The sequence below is a fragment of the Ambystoma mexicanum genome, chromosome 3q (genome assembly GCF_040938575.1).
Source record: "Ambystoma mexicanum isolate Mex_15411 chromosome 3q, UKY_AmexF1_1, whole genome shotgun sequence".
Taxonomy (NCBI): domain Eukaryota; kingdom Metazoa; phylum Chordata; class Amphibia; order Caudata; family Ambystomatidae; genus Ambystoma; species Ambystoma mexicanum.
In genome coordinates this window covers 390,006,972-390,028,700 of record NC_090926.1, presented here as the reverse complement: position 1 = coordinate 390,028,700, position 21,729 = coordinate 390,006,972, and the positions used below count along the sequence as shown (strand labels likewise).

Below are 21,729 nucleotides of genomic sequence, written 5' to 3'. Positions count from 1 at the left end.
GACAACTTCACCTGCACTAATATGCACTAAACTGCACATGATATAATTTTGGTTGTAGCAGACAACCAACACAGCACCAATTTGACAGGATGCCTATTGCTTGGAGTCGGCAATCACTGCAGCCCTAATGGGTAGAAGGGTGCCCTATTGATTAATACACAAACTTGTAGGCCCTTATCTGTAGCAGGCTGCTGTATTTAGGTAGCAGCCAACTACTTCACCCCTAATCTGTAGCAGGATACCTTATTCATGAGTACATGTCAACCCCTTCAGTAGGGTGATGCAGGGGTGGCTCAGCAGAGGTTGCTGTGGCTTCAGAAAGTTGAAGTGCCAGCCCTTGCCACCATCTCTGGGAGCCGAATGTCCCATTGTGACCAGGGTGGCACATCAGCTGTCCTGCACAAACGGCTGTCCAGACTTAGTATAAGGATGGCAAGGGTACTGAGCAGCTCCTACCAGGTGTGGGGTGAAATATAGCTACACTTTGTCCTTAAAGAGATAGATAGCAGTGTGCACATTATCTCCAATGTAATACCAGATTGTGCTCCAGTGATCTCAAGTGAAACCAAGATTATTGCAATTATAAGAAATAAAATAACTTCCTTTTTCCTCTTTCAAATGACAGTATGCAGAGAGAAGTGCCTACTAGATTTTCATAGTTTGAACATGGTTTTCTCATATAACTGTCCTATACACATGGACAATCCAGAAGTGATACTTATGTCTTTTGCAACTGTGAGATTAAAGGAAAGACATTACAAAGGGATATAAGGCTGGTATGCCTTATAAAATGATTCTTGTAAAATGTATTGTGTGGGAGTTTAAAAGCCATTTCTTCCAGAATTTTACATGCAGCTGGTACTTTCTCCTGAAAATGAAACTTAACCTCCAAGACCTTTCCTTTGCTGGTCCTGGAGAGGGAGGTCTGGTTGTCAAATATCAATCAGGTCCATTGCTTAAAAAATAGAAAGAAATACACTGCCTAGATTTAAACCACTGTGGAAATAGATAAAGCCATGCCTGTTCTTGCCGCAGAAATGACCTTGAGGTCACAACTCCCATAACATGTACATTAGAGTTGCAGGCAGGGCCATTACAAGGCCACAAAGGGACAGGCGTAGATAAACACGAGCCAGTCTCTGGCTGACCACATGCATAAGGGGAAATTAAACTTAAGGGAATAAAAGTGAGGCTGGAGTCTAGTTAATAGAAAAACACATATTATTGCATAAAAAGGGCAGCGTACATGCCACAATGGTCATTCCAGGCTTTTATTAAAGGTGACAGTAACCCCCTTTGAACCATGCCAACATATTTGTGTGATAAACATAACAGAAGTTATTAATTAAAATTATATTTGGGCCTTCCCTTGATTCTGAGAGATTTGAAAGTTGGTGTGAGGGTGAAGGACAAAATTAACATTGCAACTATGAAGTGCCATATTTTTCACTGATACGGCTTCTGAGTAAACAAAGAAAAAACATATCTCTGCCTTGGAATGGCGCGCCAACTTCAGATTAGCATAATCTGATTTACCTTAAAATGTAGTTCTTTAAAATATATCCATACATGTAAATATTTGAAAAATGACTCTACTTGCAATGTTGATAGGTTTTCAGAGTTTAAACAGGCCAAGCCCACATGTCAGTTTGGAATGACAAAGCTTTTTCCTCCCACAGCTTTCTTAACTCACACACCTCATCTACTTGTCCTATTAGCACTCAGGTGGGAGGTGGATAGAGAAAACCAACTAAAGACGTTTGCGGGAATCATGACAGTTTGCATCAGAACTGGGTTTTTTCCACTTATTCCGGGAGGTAACCTGCTGCTGAAATCTTTGCAAGAAACACCCAAGCAGAGAGGCCCCAAATGATGCATTGGAGACAGGGACCAGGAAACATAGAAGCTGACTGGGACCCCTGGAAGGAGCCAGAGTGGACTTTCCTTGACTGACACCCTTGCTGTCCCTAGAGGTGCCATGCTGTTACCTGATGCCCATTACAAGGCCTCTCCTGTAAGTAAAACTATCCCCGAAGCCATAGATTATGTAGGCCCTGCATTTTCAAGCATTGTTTTAGTTATTTCCCCAAAGCAAAATATCCTGTTTGTTGGTGAAGATCCTTAGCATATTTAATTATATTAAATCAATTAATTTCCCTATAGAAATCACGTGATGTGTTTTGTTAGCATTTGAAACTAACAAGTTCTTCCTGGTTTGTTTTGAGCCATATAGACATAAAGATTTGCCAAAAGAGTTAGTCCCAAAACCCTGTTTCTAAGTGAGCGTCCAGGGTGCAAAACGAAATTCCCCATTGGTCCCCTTCATTTTAAATCAGAAGTGTGAAGTCTGGTATTTCCTTTGCATATGTGGTGGGAAAAATGTAATTGCCCCTTTGTTCCCATTGTGCTCTGACCCTAACCACAAAGCTCTGCCTGTTCTTTTTAGGTATGGCAAAACACATTTTCCTATTGATTTTATTTCTCTTATATTGGTTCTGTGGTAATAAGTGAAAAAAAACGATTTTTCCCCTGCAATCCCTTTTTCCAAAGAGTGCATTTTATCAGAATCCCAAAAACGATTTTCCCATTGTGTTCCCACTCTCTGCCACTGGCCTTCAAGTCAGAGGGGCCAAGTCTAATTGATGTTTGGAGGATGGGGTTCCTGGGAGAAAAGTATTATAACCAAATCAGCAATCACTGTGTGTTTTGAATTGTTCTTTTTCTGTATTAGTGAGGGATTTGAAAAGAAAGCTGCAGGAAATTGTGACTGTATATCTCAGTATTATCTCTGTGTTGGCGCGATTACGAAAGCCGTTTTTGTTCTTTTTTTGCCACGTCATTGGTCGCTGATGTTAGTCTGTCAAATTTGGTTTAAACAAATTAATACATTTATATTCTTACTACACACTGGCCTGGTTCCTAGCCCATTGTGGCACCGGGAATTTGTTGTGGTTGGGTGCGAGACGGGTTGGAGGCCTTACCAAAGTGAACCTTAACAAACTAGTAGTGCTTTGTGGTGTGCCACCTTGATTGGGGGAGAGGAACTCCCTGAGTTGAGAGTGACCGCATAATAAACTGCAACACAGGTGAGCCAATCTCTCTTGCTATCCTGTTTACAACTACTTGCCTTTGTGCCCCACTTGTGTTTTAGGGTGACCAGACATCTCAGTTTTTGGGGTATAGTCCTGTTTTTAACACCCCCCTGTCCCCCGTCCCAACACGGTTTTCCAAAACAGTCAAATGTACCAGTTTTGCATATAGATTTTCCAGGTAGACCCTTAACAGACCAATTGGCTGAGGAAGGGTAAGGGCAGGCCAAGTTCCAGCTGCAGGAAAAGGGAGTGAGGTGTAGCAGAATCAGCGTGTATTGCTACCAGACAGACAGAACGGCCAAAGCCAACTAGACAAAGAATAATAAGACAAAAGAAATGCAGGACAATGCGACTAAGAGCTGGGCTGGAAAAGAACACAGAAGACTGTGGGATGGAGGAAGAAATAGAAGGGAAACCAATTAAGGATGGATTCAAGGAGAGGCAGGAATAGAAGTGATGCATGTACCCCCAGTGCAGTGTTAGTGGGGGCTCACCATCATTTGCGCACCTCAGTACTCTGCACACAAGAGTCTATGAAAGGAGGATAGCAGTGGGGCAACACGCTGGTCTTGCAAGCAAGACCACACAGACCAGCATAGGTTCCAATTCCGGATCTACGTTTAGAAACCGAACTCAGGTACGGTATTAGGCGCGTTATAAAAACCCATTAAATAAATCATTATCTCCCTGATTAGGTTCCACCTAATCAGGGGCTGTCCGCAAATGACACAGAAAGAAGCTTAATCGCTGAAATGAAAACCCCTTGGATATACCCATCATTGTGTCGGCTTAGCCATTCTGAATTGTCATATTTTGTAGCCGCCATTTGTGCTGTCCTTCTTTATTTGTGTAAATATGTACAATTGGCACCGTTTTTTGTTTAGGAAATCTGCCCCTCAAGGTTGTCCCGCAAAATTGCAGGCTTGTCTTTATTTTAAGGTGCTTGCCCACCTCGTCTCGGCCATTTCAACACATTTTTCATAGCTTTTTATTTTAGGGCGGGCTGGATTAGGGAAAAATAAATAATAGCTTTCAGTGTAGTGGGGGTGTGGTAGGGTGTAGGAGGGACCATGGAGGTGGGGGCTTGCCCCATATAAAGAACGTCTAGAAAATGCGGCTACATGGTCAGGCCACGAGGTGGGTCAGATACACTTTAACACTTTTTCCAATCTGCTGTAATGTGGAAAAGGAAAGCACCTCCAAATGTGGTTTACAGTGTCTTTATTGTCAATGGCTTCCTTAACCTTTTGACCTCTGCCTGGAAGGTCATCATTGACTGGCCTATTGAAGCTGGACTGGAGGAAGAGGAGGAAGGAAGAGAGGAAATCAGGCATGGAAAGAAACCCAACAGCAATGGAGGGAAATAGAAAGAGAGTGAATAAAATAGAAGAAAGAAAAACAAACAAGCAAAAAGAATGAAAAATGCAGGATGAAGGAAAATAGTGAGAGAAAAAGTAAGTGAAAAAGAAAATCAAAGAGTGCTAGAGAAAGAAGAGAGTCAGCAAGGAAGGGCAAAGAGAGATGGGAAAAGAAGAAAACATGGATGGGAGGAATGCAAAAGGGACATGCCAAAGGGGAAGGAAGGAGAACTTGCATGGAAAGGTGAATGGATGGATGCATACAAGGATAATTGATTGATGGATGAATACATTGATGAACAGATAAAAGGAAAAGCAACTGCACCTATGCAGAGCTGCACTGCCCAGGACCCACCCAACCTGGGTATGTTCTGGTATTGGGTCTATAGTGTGCACCGTCTGCAAGATCTATGGCCCCTTGGTGACTAGGTACCAAGAGGAGATGGGATTGGGTGAAGTCAGTGTGGGTGGGAAATGAGTATGGGTAGAGGGAGGAGAGCAAGGTAGCTACTGCTGCAGTGTTAGGATAGGTTTCTAAGGGCAGACCCGCGGATCGAACCTGTGGTGCTCCTTGTTGTCATGCCTCCAAGGCGAGCACGTTGCCCCTGACTTATCCTCCCGAGACTATTACCCACAGAGTGGACAGAGTGTTGATGTGAGCAGAACTAAAGGAAGCCTGCTCTGCATACGGGGGCGCTTCCTGGTGTTTTTGAAGACCCATTGCTTGGTGAGGTCATGTATGGTTATACCCTTGGGTGGGCATGTTTGGTATATAGTGTGAGTTTGTGTAGTGACACCGCCTGATGCGTGAATATGCCTTGAGGCTGTGGTCAAGGCTGTGTGGCAAGGAGAGTTTCAGTGTTGTGGTGTTGGTTGGTGTGGGAGGCAGGAGGGTTATTATTAACTATGGGCAGGGGTGAGGTGATGCCAAGGAGGATTTGCCATGGATGTCTTCCTTCCATCTGGTCCAAGAGTGCATCATTCCTGGCCTTGACGGCTTCATGTATGCTCTCTCACGCTACTAGTGTCACTCGCTCGCTATGCTCCCTTTCTCACTCGCAAATAGTTTTTTTGTTGTTTTTTTCATTGCTCATTTGGTTAATGAAACCTTACATTACACAAATATTTAAGAGCACGTATATCAACATTTTTCACTACAACATAAACATTAAAATACATAAAATTCCATTAGATGGAATGCCATCTAAAAATGTCATTCCAACTAAAAGAAAACCCATGTTATCAATACACTTCATTTACAAGAAAATCATTAGTGCAAAGGCAGTCTGAGCGGCAACGTTCCGAAATGTAGTAGATGCAGATCTTCCATTCCCTCAAATGTTTCATGTGTATAAAAGATACATCACCATATCCCCAAGTTGAGAGAGGTGCCGCCTTAATTTATTACCGGCAAGCAAACTAATCAGGCTTCCACCTTTAGGTGCTGCCAGAAGTAAAGACAATGCTTCCTTCCAAATATAAAAAAAGGAGCTGAGGTTATAACCAAGGATTCTGCCCTATAAATTGCACTCCAAAACGGTCAGTCTCTATAAATTCCTCGTGGTCAATCAGCCCTCCATATCCCTTATGATACTGGAGCTGCAGGCCGGGACAGGAAGTTAGCACATGCCGACTGGTTTCAACGGTTGTGTGGCATATGCGTCACAATCTTTCATTGTGTTGGATTTTGGTCCAGCTCCCAGTATCACATACAGTGCAACAAGGATCAGGGTGTGGGGCATATAAGAGCCGGGGGGGGGGGGGATCTGATTTCCACAAGTGCACAGTGATTATGGGAGACAGGAACTTTTTGTTTGAAAGAAAGAATTACCCATGAACCTTTCTTAGTGTGTGCTGGGTGACAGGTTAAGGACCTCTAGAACTTTTTAGACATTTTAAATAAAATTGAATGATGGTAGATCAACCTCCGGAAAATGTGTGGACCTAATCCACACACATTTTTCTATGCTCACCGCACGACATACACATGACCCATGTACTCTGGGTGGGCACAGCCGACAGGCGCCGCCCCCTTGTGATATTTAGTTGGGATATGACCGCTAGGAGTACATCAACATATCTCATAGGGTGAGGGCAAAACCTTCATCCTGCCATGGCCAGCCTAATTAACTAACAAAGGCTCCATGGATTTGCCCTGCCCTTCATTAGCTGCTGGTGGCTTCTTTGCATACTAATCAGGGTTAATTCAATCAGGCCCACAGGAGGCCTAGTCACAGGACTAACAAAAGACAGGAAAACCACAACAACCTTTGAAATGCACTGTGTCAACCTGAAGCCAGCTCCCACCTCACAGTATCAAGGGCAGTGCCCTGTCATGTCTGGGACTATGTATTTACAATAGTCATCACTGCAGGGGGACCCCATTCAGAAGTTATGATTATGAGGGTTGGCGCAGATCAAAAGTCTGGTCCTGCCGCACCTTCAAGGGAGATCTGCCGCTTTAATCAGGATCCACAGAGAGCTCAATTAACCAGAGAGACCATTTGATCCACAAAAGACAGGAAGATGGGTGGGACTTGGCATTACATGTTTTCGCCCCTGTATCTTTTCTATTGCAAAGCACTCTGGTTATGACCTCATGCATGCAGGAGATTGTTGGTGGGGACCCAGGATTGGTTCATTAAAGTAGGCTTAGCCTACACCAATCCTTGCTGCCCATTTGGCTTTAAAAGCGGGTCTAGCCCTTTTTTGAGCACATCATCTGAAGACTTTGCAAGGAGTAACAGGAAGAACTCATTTGGACCCTGGCTGAAGGTACAGTCTGCCTTACAGCTTCAGCCAGTGAAGGAAGTCCAGGATTTCCAAAGAGGGAAGCAAGATCCCTCCCCTAAACATCTCCCAGGGAACAGAGGGAGATACTGAATCCAGAGGACCCTGCAGCAGCTCCAGAACCGGTGCCCAGCCAGCACACAGCATGCCCTTCTAGGCTCTTCAAGCAAGCTTCCTAGGTGGGAGGTGTCAGAGAGTTTCTGAACTAAACCAAGGACAAGGCTCCTCATCTTTGGGCTGTCTGCTTTAAAGGATGACATGAGCCCAGTGAAGAAGCTAGGATGCATGCATCGACAAGCATCAACCAGCGTCTACCTTAAGGGACATTTTTGAGCCAGTCGATCCCCCCGAGCTGCAACCGACTGCACCGCTGACTGTTGTCACTCTGCAGTCGCTAACATCATCTGAGATGCCTCGACCAGTGCTTCAGACCAGCCAACCAGCACTGAGACCATTCCTGACCCTGAGCCGCCGTGTAAGCCAGCCTGCAGCCGTCTTTCAAGCCTTGCTCGCCGAATTGCCTGCTGCCTGATACCCGCAGCTGTCTTCCATCCATCATGAACTCTGTCGCAGAAGCTGCAAAGCGCCCTGAAACCGACTCGACCCTCTCGAGCATCAAGAACTTCTACAAGCACAAAGCACATTGTGGTTCTGTCTCCCTGGTCCTTCTCCGAAGGCCCTTGGCAACACTTTATGACCCATTACTCCCTTTGTGCTAAAACTAAGTATCCTTGAATTACTGCAATTAATTACTTTACCAACTACTGTCCTGTCAGTATCCAGGGTGCATCCCTTTTTCTTCTTGAAACTGTCTGTCCTCTGCCTTTCTTTACAGGGTGGGTTGCATTGGTAGTGTGCTAGAACTGTCTGTTGAATAATAATAAAGTAGATATTTGTATACAACCTTCACTGGACAGTCCCTTTTATCATTGGGTAATAATTGTATTTTCGTTGTGTTGCAACTAACCAACGATCTATGACCTTGAGGAGATAGGCCTGCCGTTCCGCCCACTTTACCAACATTGGACAAGGAGGTTTATAATTTGCTTCTGTTTCCAATCTGTTCGGATCCCTTCTGGTGTGGGGCTGATTGATGGTTTAGAAACCGATATTCATCCCTGGACCACTGGTGTCCTGGAAGTTGATTCCTCACACCACAGACCTCGCCCAACTTTGCAGCGGCAATGTGCTCCAAGGGACGTACTGGTACTTTTTGAGAACCAGGCCAGTGCCAGTTGGGCAAGAAACAGCGTTTGTCAAGCGTTTGTTAGCCGATGGGGCTGGTAGGGTGACCAGATTTAAAAAGTAAAAAATAGGGACACGGCAACTAACATAGAAGTAGGACTAACTCTTGAAAGTGGCTGTCAAGGCACTACATTTCAGTGGCATTTGGAGGAGAAGGAGGTTTACGTGTTACTGTTCAAAGAACCACATATTATAAACAATTTATCACAAACTAATACTATCTTAAATTGTAAAATGCAGCATTTCTTCTTTGCGAGATTGTGCATTCCTGCCTGCCAGCTATGAAGACCTACTACAAAAAAAACAGGATCACTGCAGTTTCCAATGGGAACATATCTTGAGAAAGGGGGACAGAGCAACAAAAACCAGGAGGAATTCTTCCACGATGTCACCAACAGGCCTAAAACCTCTCCCTCATGATACACACGGCCATAGGCAAAAAGGTACCTCAATTCACCTGGTGTGGAGGTAGGGCCATAACTTCGATTTAAGACTGATGCTTAAACCCTGCAGGTGATGAAGATGTCAATGGGATGCGGGACATGACTCACTATTCATGGGCTGGGGGCGTGGCTCTGGATTAAGGACTGCAGGCACTGTGCAGGGATATTATATGGCTGAAGTCCAGCCAGGCAGGATTTCTAACATCAAAGCCGGAGAGAACAATGTGCAGAATGGGAGGGTAAGTGCCCCACTCAGCAGCTCAACATCTGTCATTGGGAACAGCTGAGAGCTAGAGAAATGCAGCCACGCTGAGGGTGAATTCTGACTGGGTTCCAGGGCCCTTGCCTGAGCTTATGTTTGTATGCGTGGATAAAAGTGTGCATTCTGTGAATGTGGTCGCTTTACTTGGGGCGTGCAGATGTGTGTGTTTTCAAGTGAGTTTAGTGTGTGGCTCCTTGCCCAGGGACTTAAGTGTGGGGATGGCGAATGTTTTGATGTGATAAACATGTGGATTCTTGTATTTGTTGAGTGTTTGAGGGCACACATATCCGTGCTTGCCTGTAAGTGTGCAAACACATGTGCATGTCTTCCCATGTGTTTGCTGGGGGTGTATTTGTACGTGTGCATAAAATAAGGAGTTGTGCGCGTTGTGCAGAACTCCGGATAGGTACTCCTACAAAGCCGTGTCTCTGTAATGGGCATCGTATGTGCATGTTTGTTGAAGATGTGTGTGTGTGTTTACCTGAGATGTATGTTTATTTAAAGAACCATATGTGTGCATGTTTGGATTGTGTGAGTGTTAGTTGGAGGGCCTAGGTACATGGAGGATTTGCGCACTTATAAGGGGGTGTGTGTTGTCTGTTTTCCTGGGGTGTGCGCGAGGGCAGGTGTGTGTTTGTGTATATGGGGTGGGTGCGTGTTTGCGCTGTGATGTTATTGTGTGTAGGTCTACACATATGTATTTTGTTTTGTTTGTCTGCACCATCACACTCTAGCACAAGGCGTGTGGGGTCCCCAAGCGGGCACCGTGTCACTCTACCTTACCGGTGCATTGGACACATGCCCCCTGTGGAATTTGCTGGTCAAGGATTACACAAATTGAAGATACAAAAGAAATGATAGAATCTGAAGGGTGGCGTGGACCTTCGTGCCTCCTCTCGATTATCCTCTCTACTTTTGTGATTACACCCTACATGGTCTCCAGCCTTCCCCACACCTTACGCTCCCAGTGTTTTTCCACGGCACAGTCTCTGCCACAGACCTTCTGGAATGTTCTTTTAGCTCCATGGCTTCTGTGGGAATAGCGCTGCCTGCTTTCATTCAGTTTGAGGAGCGATGTACTACTGAGCCTCATCAACTCCAAGCTGACATCGGTTGAGCTTCTTCTAAAAAGTATCTTCCCCCGGACAAAGTGGCCACTTGACTGTGCTCTTTCCTGTGCCTCATACATCCTTTCCTCCAGTGGAGACGCCTGTATCCTATGCATCTCCATATTTTTAGCCCACAGCTCCCATGATACCTCACCATCCTTTATGATGGCTGGGGCTGATGGAAGCTGCAGATGAAAACAAGTGGAGATGCAAACGTTGCACACTCTTGCTCTAGTGAATGCATGTTGAGGGACTTGAGCGTCTCCACTTGGGACGTAAGTATTTTTTATAATTGTTTTGTTGAGCTCTACAGGGCACGTTGCCTCTACTTCAGAGCAGGTGGGGCAATACCAGTTACCGCGTGTCACCAATATTCATTGCCAAGTTTCAGATGAAACGCACTGGCCAGTTACGTCACTGACCAGGGAAGGGCCAATGTGGTTGGTGCATCCAACCCAGGTGGTAAGTGAGGCTTGGAAGTCCGATTTGGTGAAAACTGTGCATCAATGTGTGGAAAGGGGCGGCTTTGAAGGTCCACTTTGGCCAACACTATTGAAAACATGCGGTTGGCGGACAGATTTGGTGGTCCACTTTGGCCAACAATGTGGATCAAAGTGAGGGAGTGGACGGGTTTGGTGTGTTCCAACACAGTGGAGTGGCAGACAGGACCCCTTTGTACAACAGACCCCCTTCCAAACTCCCACTGCCCCCTCTGTCTCACCTGCATGCGTTTACCCTGATCTACCTCCTATATCCTGGTGGGAGATGCCATGCGACCCTCACTTCAGGGACCTTTACAGCTAATTCAGATTTCCCTCTTGGTTTAAAATGTGGTCTGCTGTTTATAGTAGACACCCAAGATAAGCTGTAGCATCTCTTGTGTGACATTGTACATGCATGCATGTGGACATGCGTACTCGGTTTTTTCCTGTCTGCAAGGTACTGTGTGTACGTGATTTTGTGATTCAGGTCAACTGGAAGAGGGGGAGATTCGAAGGGGACTGCACTCCCATATTGACGTCACAATGGTTTTATCGCCAGGAGACCACTGCTCAGTGTCCTCCCATTGGTGGCAGTCTTAGACCCTCATTGGTTGCCGCGGGACAGGTAATAGAATTTATCCCAGTCCAGTCAGCTACGGTGGGAAGTCTACACCCTGTTTCTTTATCAGCAAAATTCACGAGTCCCTAGTCACAGGCGGCTTGCCAGTATTAAGCCACATGCGAGAAGTGAATTGAACTAGGCACTGTGTGGCATCTCAAAACGGTCTCCAGTCTGCATCAATCCTTCTGGAGAGCAGGCTGGCCCACAGGGTAACACAGTAATACACAAAGGGCCCATCACAAGCCCCAAGGCTGGCCAGAGTTCTGGGCCAATTGTGGACCACTTGAATTACTTAAAGCCTTGCGCAACTAGTAGTTTTAACCAATGGTACTTGCCCTGTATTTTTTTTTATTCCTATTCTTCCACAGATACCCCGATACAAAGCCGCCCCGCGTTTACTACTCAAATAGTTTTTCATGTCTGCTGTTTAGTGCCCTGGGCTATTTTTGTGTCTCAGTCCGACACTGACCCATGACCTCAATATAGTATCCAAGATATGACCTCTAAAACTGGAAGTTATACTCTAAAATCAAACATGATGTTCTGATGAGGGCCTCGGAATCGCTCCTGGGGATGACCTGGAAACCAGACACACTTCGTCACACATAGTCTTCAGAATTAGACACACTATTTAGGATGAGGTCCCCAGAGCTGAAAACGATGCACAAAGTGAGGTCTCTGAACTGCACAGAAGGTTCCAGATGTAACTCACATAGATGGACACATGTGGCCTCCAGTGCCCGACCTGTATAAGTTGAGACTTCATGAGCTAAACACACTAGACTAGGTGAGACATCCAGAACAGACACACACATTCGAATATGGTTTCCTTGATTATAAAAAATGTCTAGCTAGAACTTCCAGCACTTGATAAAAGGACAATGCAGAAGTTGAGTCCTCCCAATCAGGAACCAGTCCCGAGACCAGGCCTGCCTAACCTTACATAATGCCTCTGACGCAGGCCACAGAAGATGGGTCCCAAAAAGCAGGATCCAGACCAGTGACAAGTCCTGCAGGACTGTACACAAAGCCCTGGATGTCGGACACAGAAGATGAGCCCAACAAAACAGAGCCTTGTCCAGTGAACAGGCCTGCAGGGCTGCACACAAAGTCCCAGATGTAGAGCACAGAAGATGAGTCCTCCAAATAGGATCAAGCCCTGAGACAAGAACTGCCGAACTGTACACAAAGCCTCAGACTTAGGCCACAGAATAGTCCTCCAAAGCTGGGGTCCAGTCCAGTAACAAGTCCTCCAGGACTGTACACAAAGCCCCAGATGTCGGCCACAGAAGATGGGTCCTACAAAACAGAGCCCTGTCCAGTGCCCAGGCCTGCAGGGCTCTACACAAAGTACCAGATGTCGCCCACAGAAGAGGAGTCCTCCAAACAGGATCAAGTCCTGAGACAAGGCCTACAGAACTGTAGGCAAAGCCCCAGATGTAAGCCACAGATGAATCCTCTAAAACAGGACCTAGTCCTGAGACAAGACCTGAAGAACTGTACACAAAGCCCTAGACGTAGGCCACTGAAATGGACACAATTCTCTAGATGTGTCATCCAAACCTGGACGCAACAGCAATATTCCAAATTAGGTGTATATTTTGATGTGTTATGATGTGTTATGCTGCGTGGGATTTGTCTAGCACACTTCAGCTATTTCCGTGACCTTGTGGTGGTGATGATCTGCTCGTGTGACTGCGCAATTCCTGATCTGTGGTGGGAAGTCATGGTGCATGTGTGAGTGGGAGGTCCTGGGATAGGCTGGCTAGGTGATTATAAGCCCAATGGCCCACCCAATCCCCGTCCTATCGAGGTTTTGTGATGGGGTGGAACCGACAAGGGTCAGAGTCCCATGCCTCTTACATTCGCCATCTATTCGGGGTTTGATGTGTGCCTGTTTGTGTGAGCCCTGCTTCTCTGGTAGTGGCATACATGGGTCTGGGCTACCTACACATTAAGGTTAATGAGCTATGTGAACAGTGGTAAAACAGCCTTCATGTGTCAGCTGGTTACACTCTACACTTACACTCTGGTGGCACGGGGGTGGGTGTGTGGGGGAATGAGAGTCTTATGCTACTCTCTCCTTTCAAGTGACCAGCACAGCTGCCTCTCTTTGAGCTGTGCCAAGGCAGAGCACTTTGACATGGTGTGTGAGGCATGCGAGCTACACAGAGGGACAATATAAATGGCAGTGTGCAGAGCCTGAGCCACACAGATGGAAAGCGATGTGCCTGGGCCAGGTAAGAAGACAAGGAGCAGGAACCAGACTGGCCCAGGTAAGTAGAAAAGAAAAGGATGATTCCTTCTTCTTAGTGACAGCATAACAAGTTAGAGGTGGGAGAGAAGGTTGCGTGCATCCACTTGTGTCCCCATCTTCACTCCAAGTCCCCAACTGACTTTCTTGGAAACCCCAGGTCCCCCACTTTCCACATACCTCATTCTACAAGGCCTCTTACTGCACACATACAGACATATACACTAAAGTCACTACAGAAAGTATGAAGGCCAGCGTGAGGTGCTCTGGCTTTAAGTGAGCCTGGGCTCAGCCCCTGGAGTCTCCCAAATCTTCATTTGAGTCTAGAGCTTGCTAGGCCTGGGGGGGGCTTCAGTTGACCCAAACCCCACCCAGGGCTCTGGCCTGACCCCCTCTTGGGTCAGTGCCTGCCCAGAGCAGGAGCCGGGCACCAGCCGCAATGGGTGCCCACCCAGTCCTTAGCTTCTTTTAAAAATACATTTAAAAAAAGATGTGCTCTTGGTGGGCTGTACAGGAGCATATCTGCATGCCTTCTTGCCCACTAGCTCATTTTCTCCTTTTCTTGCCCCTCTCAGTGCCCTTTATCCCTTTATGTTGCCCCAACCCTGTAGCTGCCCGATGACCTGTGTTGTCGCTTTTCTTGACTCCAATAACATTTAGCCCCTTTGTTGCCCCTTTACTCCCTTTCATTGCCCCAGTCCTATTTAGCAACTTTAACTACCCCAGACTGTGCCCCTTCTCTTGACCCCCCAGTCCCTTTAGCCCTTTTTTGTTGCCCCCAGTCCATTTAACCCCTTTTGTTGATCTACACTCATTTAGCCGCTTTTCTTGGCCCAGTCCCATGTAGCTCCTATTCTTTCCACAGCCACCATTAATTAGTGTGTCATTGTCCCTCACAGCATACAGTTTTATGTAGTCTCCCCTTCTGAGGCTTTGAGGGACAATGACACACTAATGGTGTGTGGAGAATGTGACCATCCTCACGGGGAGAGTGTGCTTGCCTGGGCTTTTTGATTTCTTAATAAGGAAAATGAATGATGGAAGATTAGCCTCCGAAGAATGTGTGCGGCCATTCCGCACACATTTTATCTGCTCACCGCACGAAACACATAGTCACTTGTACTCCATGAAGACACAGGCTACAGGCGCTGTCTTCCCCTGTTATATTCTGATGGAATGTGACAGCCATGGGTACATCAAACCATCTCAAGAAGGGGGAAGGCACACCTTTCTCCAGCCATGAGTAGCCTAGCTTAAATATCAAAGGCTCCATGAATCTGCATTCCTTCAGTCTAATCTGGCTGATGGTAGTGCATACTAATGAGGAAATTGAGGCAAGTCTTGAAGTGGCTTGGTTGCCGGAACAGTCAACAGGAAAGGCAGGGCTAACACCCCTTTGGTATGCAATGTGTCAACTTGAAGCTAGTTCCCACCTCTCTGTATGAAAGGCAGTGAATGGCCTGTCTGGGTCCCTGCAGAGCAGACCTCTTTCAGAGGGATGAAGGATCTGATTTGGGGGAGACAGGAAGTCAGCTCCCACCACATATTTCAAGTTAGACCTGCACTTTAATCAAGAGTCACAGAGGGCTCAGTTAACCAGAGAGACACTTTGATCTACAACAGACAGGAAGATAGGTGGGGCTTAGGTATGTGCTGTCACTCCTTGTCAGTTCTGTTGTAGAGCACTCTGGCCCGGACTTCATGTATAACAGAAGATTGTTAGTGGGGACCCAGGATTGGTTCATTAAGGTGGGCTTAGCCTGCACCAATCACTGGGGCCCATTTGGATTTAAGAGAGGGCTGAACCCTTCACTTGACAGATCATCGGAAGACTTTGAAAGGAGTAATATGAAGGACTCATTTGGACCCGAGCTGAAGTTACAGTCTACCTTACATCCTCTGCCAGTGAGGGAAGCCCATGTGTTTCAAGAGGGAAGCAAGATCCTTCCCCTAGACATCTCCCAGGGAACAGAGGGACATACCAGACTCAGAGGATCCGTCCAGCAGCCCAGAACCGCTACCCAGCTAGCACACAGCGTCCCCTGCTAGTTTCTGCCAGCAAGCTTCCTAGGTGGGAAGTGCAGGAGGGTCTCTGGACAAAGGACAGGGCTGTTGCCTGCAAACACTATCCTGAGCTTTGGGCCGTCGTCTTGAAAGGATGATACGAGCCCTGCAAAGAAGCTAGGAGGAGTGCCACACAAGCGTCCATCTTTTAAGGATATTTTAGAGACAGTCGAGTCCTCAAACCGCATCCGACTGCACAGCTGACTGTTGTCATGCCACATTTGCCAGAGCCGTCCGAGACACCTCGACTAGCGCTCCAGATCTGCCAACCATTACAGAGACAACGATTCTTGGCCCTGAGCCACCTCGCCTGATAGCCTGCAGACGTCTATCCAGCCTCGCTTGCCAAACTGCCGGCCGCCTGGTACCTGCAGTGTTCTCTTGCCACTAACTCTGTCTCAGGGGCTGAGAAGCGCCCTGTAACTGCCACAAAGCTGTCGAGCGCCAAGAACTTTTTCAGCACAAGGTACGTTGTTGGTTCTGTCCCCCTGGCCTCTAGAGACAGTTACGACCCTTTGCCCCCTTGGTGCTGGAACTGAATAATCTTGAACAGTAAGACTGATTTCTTTACCAACTACCCTCCTGTCAGTATCCAGAGTGCATCCCTTTCCTATGTGAAACTGTCTGTCATCTGTGTTCCTTTACAGTGTGGGTTGTATTTTGGAGTGCTAGAACTGTCGTAGTAATAATAATGTAAATATGTGTATACAACCTTGACTGGACAGTCCCTTTTATCATTGGGTAAAATAGTATTTTCGCTGTGTTGCAACTAACCAACGATTCATGACCTTGCAGCGATAATAAGCCTGCCCTTGCGTCCACGTTACCAAAATTGGGCAAGGAGGTCTTATAATTCACTTGTGTTCCAATCTGTTTAGATCCCTGCTGGCGTAGTAGAGGTGTGGGGCTGATTGATGGTTTAGAAACCGATACTCATTTCTGGACCACTGGTGACCCGGAAGTTGATTTGTCACATGGTGGTCATTTCAATGCATATTTTTCAGCATGTTTCACTACTTCCACGACATGCACACAGTGCTGGAAATGGAAAAAATGTATTGGGGGAACTGTCACCTCTTTGGAGAGGCGGGTCTGTGGTAAGAAGGGGATGCCCCTGACCCCTTTCCACCCCCCCCCCCCCCGCCATGTTGCGCAACACAGTAGCTCTTCATAGAACCCAATCCTATGGATTTGTATAAAAGTAAAGAGCATTATGGGAACATCATAATGATCAGAATTTTAAAATGGACTCTTCTGTTTTGACTGGTCACAGTATTCACCCTAATAAAGAGAGGTGTGTAAATTGCAGGACATGTACACTAGTTGGACAACTGCAACAATGTATGTGACTTTGGCAGTTTCTGCTTGCAGTGGTGAGTCTTCTGAAACCTCGTTGAAAAACGGCTTACTCGAAAACTAGGCAGTGCTCCATGGCCAGTCTTCAGAACACGATTTGCTTGTCGGAGGCTGCTCCGTCTTGTTTCCATACACAGCGCACTTCAGGACATGCCCATCATTTAGACCACGCCCATCATTATTTAGACCACACGCCTTCATTTCAGTCCCCACCACCCGCTCGATTTCTCAAGTACTGGGGGCGCTTGTGCCACTCCGACGGACGGACAGTATGAAGGGTAGTGTAAAAAGTATGGTTGTGTGGGGACAACAACAGAAAACATGCACAACTCGCATTAGGACAGGTTGGCCTCCAGCAATGCCTGTCCCTGGCCCTTTAATCCTCATTCCCTCCCTCCCTCCCTCCCTCTCTCCCTCTTTCCATTGGCTCCGTCTTCCAGGAGTTACGACACTCTTAATTGTTTCCAGAGCACGCTGCCTCTGAGAAGTACAATAACAAAGTCACGTGAAAGCCGCCATGCCAGGGGCTCTGCCGAGACTCTGGATGGGTAACACGCCCATAAGCGTTGGAAGCCAGCATAGCCCAGCGTCCAGCCCCGGCACTGGATGGCAGGGCTGGGGCAGAGGCATACCTGACATGTGACTGACTCTGCTCCAGCCCAAGCGGTCGGCGGGGGGCCTGGCCTCTTGGCCTTTCACTGGTAAAGACGCTCAGTTGGATAATGCACATGCTGCGTATATGTGCATTTAACTCACATGTAAGAACCTTGGGGGTGTGGCATTCGCACACGTCGTGGTGGTGTTGGAGATGTTGCTTTGCTCTACTTGTACTGTAGCCCCATCTGTGGTGATTTCCTGTTCATGTTTGAGCCCCTTTGGCCAAAGCCTACTCTTCCGCCCTTATGAACAGAGCCCACCCTGTCCGAGTGACTCGCTGCACGAGCTATGCTGTGATTCATGGAGTCATTATTTCATGAACAGCAAAGGGCGATGCTGCTGCGGCAGCTTCGTCGCCACCCCGGAGAGTTCTGCCAGTTCCCGGGTCGCGTGGTCAACTAGCAAGTGCCTACTCCGCCTACTCCCAGTATCCATTTGGATTTGTACTACCCTGACGGGTGAAACGAGTAACAAGGCAAGAGAGAAACACGGGAAACGACGGACGATCAGTCCGAGCGAAGCTGACCCTCCGGGTGTAGCTCAGTAAGTTAAGCACTGGCTGCTGAAATCTGTGCGTGATCATCAACCAGTCACAGCTCGCAGCCATCAGCTGCGCTACGCCCACCGACACAGTAGCGGAGGCAGCTTTTGGTTGGAGGGGGCGGGCAAAATAGCGGGAGGCTGGGGGTGTACTGGGAATGCACTGGGCACCAGGGGAAAGTTAGAGACGGCGTCCGCCCCCACCCTGGCTCCGCCACTGCACCCAACCCGTCATCATTCACTGCGGTCAAGCCAACGAAGGCCATTGTCTTGAGTACTCACAGAACTCGTTGCGTACATTGACAGGTGTGGGCGAGGCGAGTAGGACGGTGGCATTCCAGGTTCTAGTAGCCATAGTATATACTCTGAGCACTTCGGAGAGCATCGGCATGGCATGTGTGCTGTCCTGAGCACACGTGGGTGGTGATTTCCCTTGCCTGCTGCTAGAGGTCCACTTAGGTCCTTTCCCATCACCATATGTTGCTCCCACCTTTCTCAAACTCTGCACAGGGGAATGTGCCACACAGGAGTGGGCTAGGATGGGGGCACCACTACCAGCCAGGGATTTTTCGAAGGCCCTGCCTTAGTCCCCTCACAGGCGACCCAGTCACAGAAAAAGATTACCTCTAAACCCACTGTATTTTCCCCTCTCTTTCACAACCTGAACCCCTCCTCCTCTTTTTTAGAACTGCCATAGCGCCTAGAGACCATACAAATGGCATTAGAGCGTGATATAACTGCCGGTAACATAACATAGCTAAAATGGCTCGATCTCCGGCCCACTATGTATTTCGCAAAGGGCGGCCCGGGTCAACGGAGGCGGGGTTAGATGAGTGGCAAGGGGTGGGTCAGGTACTGGGGGGTCGATTGGTCAGGGAAGCAGGGAGGGTAAAGGAGAGTGGAGCAATAGAGGGGACTACTGGAGTGTCTTCGCAAAAAATGTGTAGGGGGAGAGGTGTAGGCAGGGTAGGGCCTGAGCAGGCAAGTCCCACCCAAAATCTGTAAGTGCAGTGCTGTGTCGGCCTTTACAGGTGTTAATGTCCCCACTACATTAGCTTCCGGAACCACTTGTTAGATAACTCTGGTTACGCCTCCTGCAGAACATGGCCAGGAGTTCCGGTGGGGTGTCCCCCAAGAGAGGCAGAGGAGACAGGAGGGGCGTGGGGACAGGGAGCAAAGCTACATCCCTTTTGCAACTCATTCCTCGCAATGGGAGTTGCTAAAAGGATGAATTTCCAGAAGGCCTTGTAGGGCCCGAGCCCCAGTTAATGGCTTCCCTCTGAATCAGACAATTTATAAAGGCCTCGCAGCACGTGCGTTAGGTGTGCGAAAAGGGCTCCAACCGGTGTAGACCCCACCTACATAGAGTGCTTGCTGACACCATTTTCAATGCTTCATTGCCTTAGTAGTAATCAAACCAAGGTCGATGGAAAACGGATTAAGTGTGTGAACATGGATCTCAGCAGCAGGCACCTAGCCCAGCGAGCTATCTGCCCTGTATGTGAACGGGAGCTGCGCAGATGTGGATGGCTTGCAACCCGCCGGATTCTACCTGCATGCCTGAGTTTGCTAGGCTGACAACAGTGTTCATTTTCTGGAGGCTGTGTGATGTCACTTTTGATGCCAAGAAGTCATGGAATCAGTACACACGAGGGTGCTGCTTCACACCACGTATGCCAAATGCTGCTGTCATTCGTTCCATGGTGCGCGGTGTTTGTTTTTAAAACAATCGGAGGGGCTTGCAGAGAGGACCCCTTTAATAGACCTCCCCCACATTTCTGCGTGCGACCTTTAAGGGTCATATGCGGTCTCCTCCTCAGACAGCGTGGCATCTGTGATGCCATGAGGAGCGTATGCAAGAAGCCAGCGTGGAACTCCCAAGCTGTCTGTGATTTCCCGCCTGAGAATTGGAGGTGCCCCTGACATTTGCTGTAAATGGGGACGCCACACCACAGCAAGTAGAGTCCTTAACGTGCCACAGACAGTGCCACTGTCTGCAAGTGCACCTTCTCCCGAACCCCTCACCCCACACTCATACTCCACATACCGATACTACACAGATTTAGGGCTATTTGAGCGTGTGGGGACTTTCCAAATGGACACAGGACGAACACACGTATGGTGCCACCTCACGGAGATGCGGAGACACGTTTTCGAACCACAATAAACGCGATGCAACCTCACAGTAAGCAGAAGCCTCCGACCGCCTCAGAAAAGCCGGCAAGCAGTGGCGCATCGCACATAACGGACTCCTCCGCGGCGGCCTGTCACCGAGGCGGCGGCACGCCACACACATTCCAGGGAGCAGCCGGGGAATGTGGGGTGCGGAGGGGGGAGGGACGCAGCCCCACAGCTCCCAGCTTGTGTGGGAGGCAGAAGTCCTTTGAACTGAACTCCCTAGTCCTGCCTGGGAGTTTGGGGGTGCGAAGGGGAGGGTGGGGGTGGACATTGTGACATTATTCCAAGGCTTTGCCCTGTAATATTTGCCGATACAAGTGGGGGATCCAAGGGTGAAGCACTGGGGCGCACTTAGCAGAGGCCAGCAGGGGCTGTTGCCGTCGCACATCACAGCTGGGGAAGACCCCGTGCATTGCGCCCAGGAGACTGACGTTGATTCCGACACTTAGACGGCACAGTGGCCTCTCCCCACAGTGGCCATTTCAGGAGGAACACGAAATGAAAACGTCAAATGCCACCTTGAGGGGTCAAACTTGGTAGGTTCCAGGTTTCACACCCCCGACTGCTCCCCAGCCATCTCTACCCGTGAGGGAAGGCACCTCTGCAGTCCCACGGGCCCCACCAGGCACCTTAACCCAGCTATCGACCACTTTCCCCCATTTTCAGGTACTTGGCTGGACTGGCAGAGTAGGCTAGCGGAGGGGAGGTGGGGGTATTGCTAAAGTGAGTCTTACCTTCAGCGGCTCTTCTTACTGCCCTCCCTGGTGTAGCGCTCCTCCCGGCCTGGAAAAGAAGCCTTTTCTCTTTAAATGTCCCACTTTCCGCTGTTGGCTCGCGGAGAAGTTTCCCGGGACAGGGCGGTTTCCCAAAGCTTCGCATCGGATGCAAAGGCGGAGTGGGGAGCCCGGGGGACAGTGCCAGCCCCTCACTCCCACCCCCAGCGTAGACGGGGGTGTAACAGCAGGAGCGCGGGCCTCCCATTGGCTGGGGGGCGGACTCGTGCTGCCCACCCCAGCATCCTTCGGAATCGGAGTGAGCGTCTTGCATGAAGTGCCGTGCAGCGCACTTGCACAGAAAGCGCCCCGGGAATGACGCACTTTTAGTATTGATAATGGCGTATTGCGCAGCACTGGGCGGACTCGTGTGTATTTTCAGGCAGCTAAGCTACTTTTACCTTCTCTCGGAGCAGCAGATGACAGGAACAGTTAGGGTTATAGAAAAAGCCAAGCATTGAAATGTTAACCGCGCGGGAATCCGGCACACCGCATCTCCAGGTG

At 48.4% G+C, this 21,729-nt stretch overlaps 1 protein-coding gene across 1 annotated transcript in view; it reads right to left on the bottom strand.

Annotated features, from left to right (window-relative positions):
- PDGFRB (platelet derived growth factor receptor beta) overlaps nt 1–21,432 on the bottom strand; it is a 234,991-nt gene extending 213,559 nt beyond the window's left edge. The window contains exon 1 of the mRNA XM_069654064.1: nt 21,187–21,432. The gene's annotated coding sequence lies outside the window, so the exon portion shown is untranslated. The remainder of the gene's footprint in view (nt 1–21,186) is intronic.
- Between the last annotated feature and the right edge of the window lie 297 nt (nt 21,433–21,729).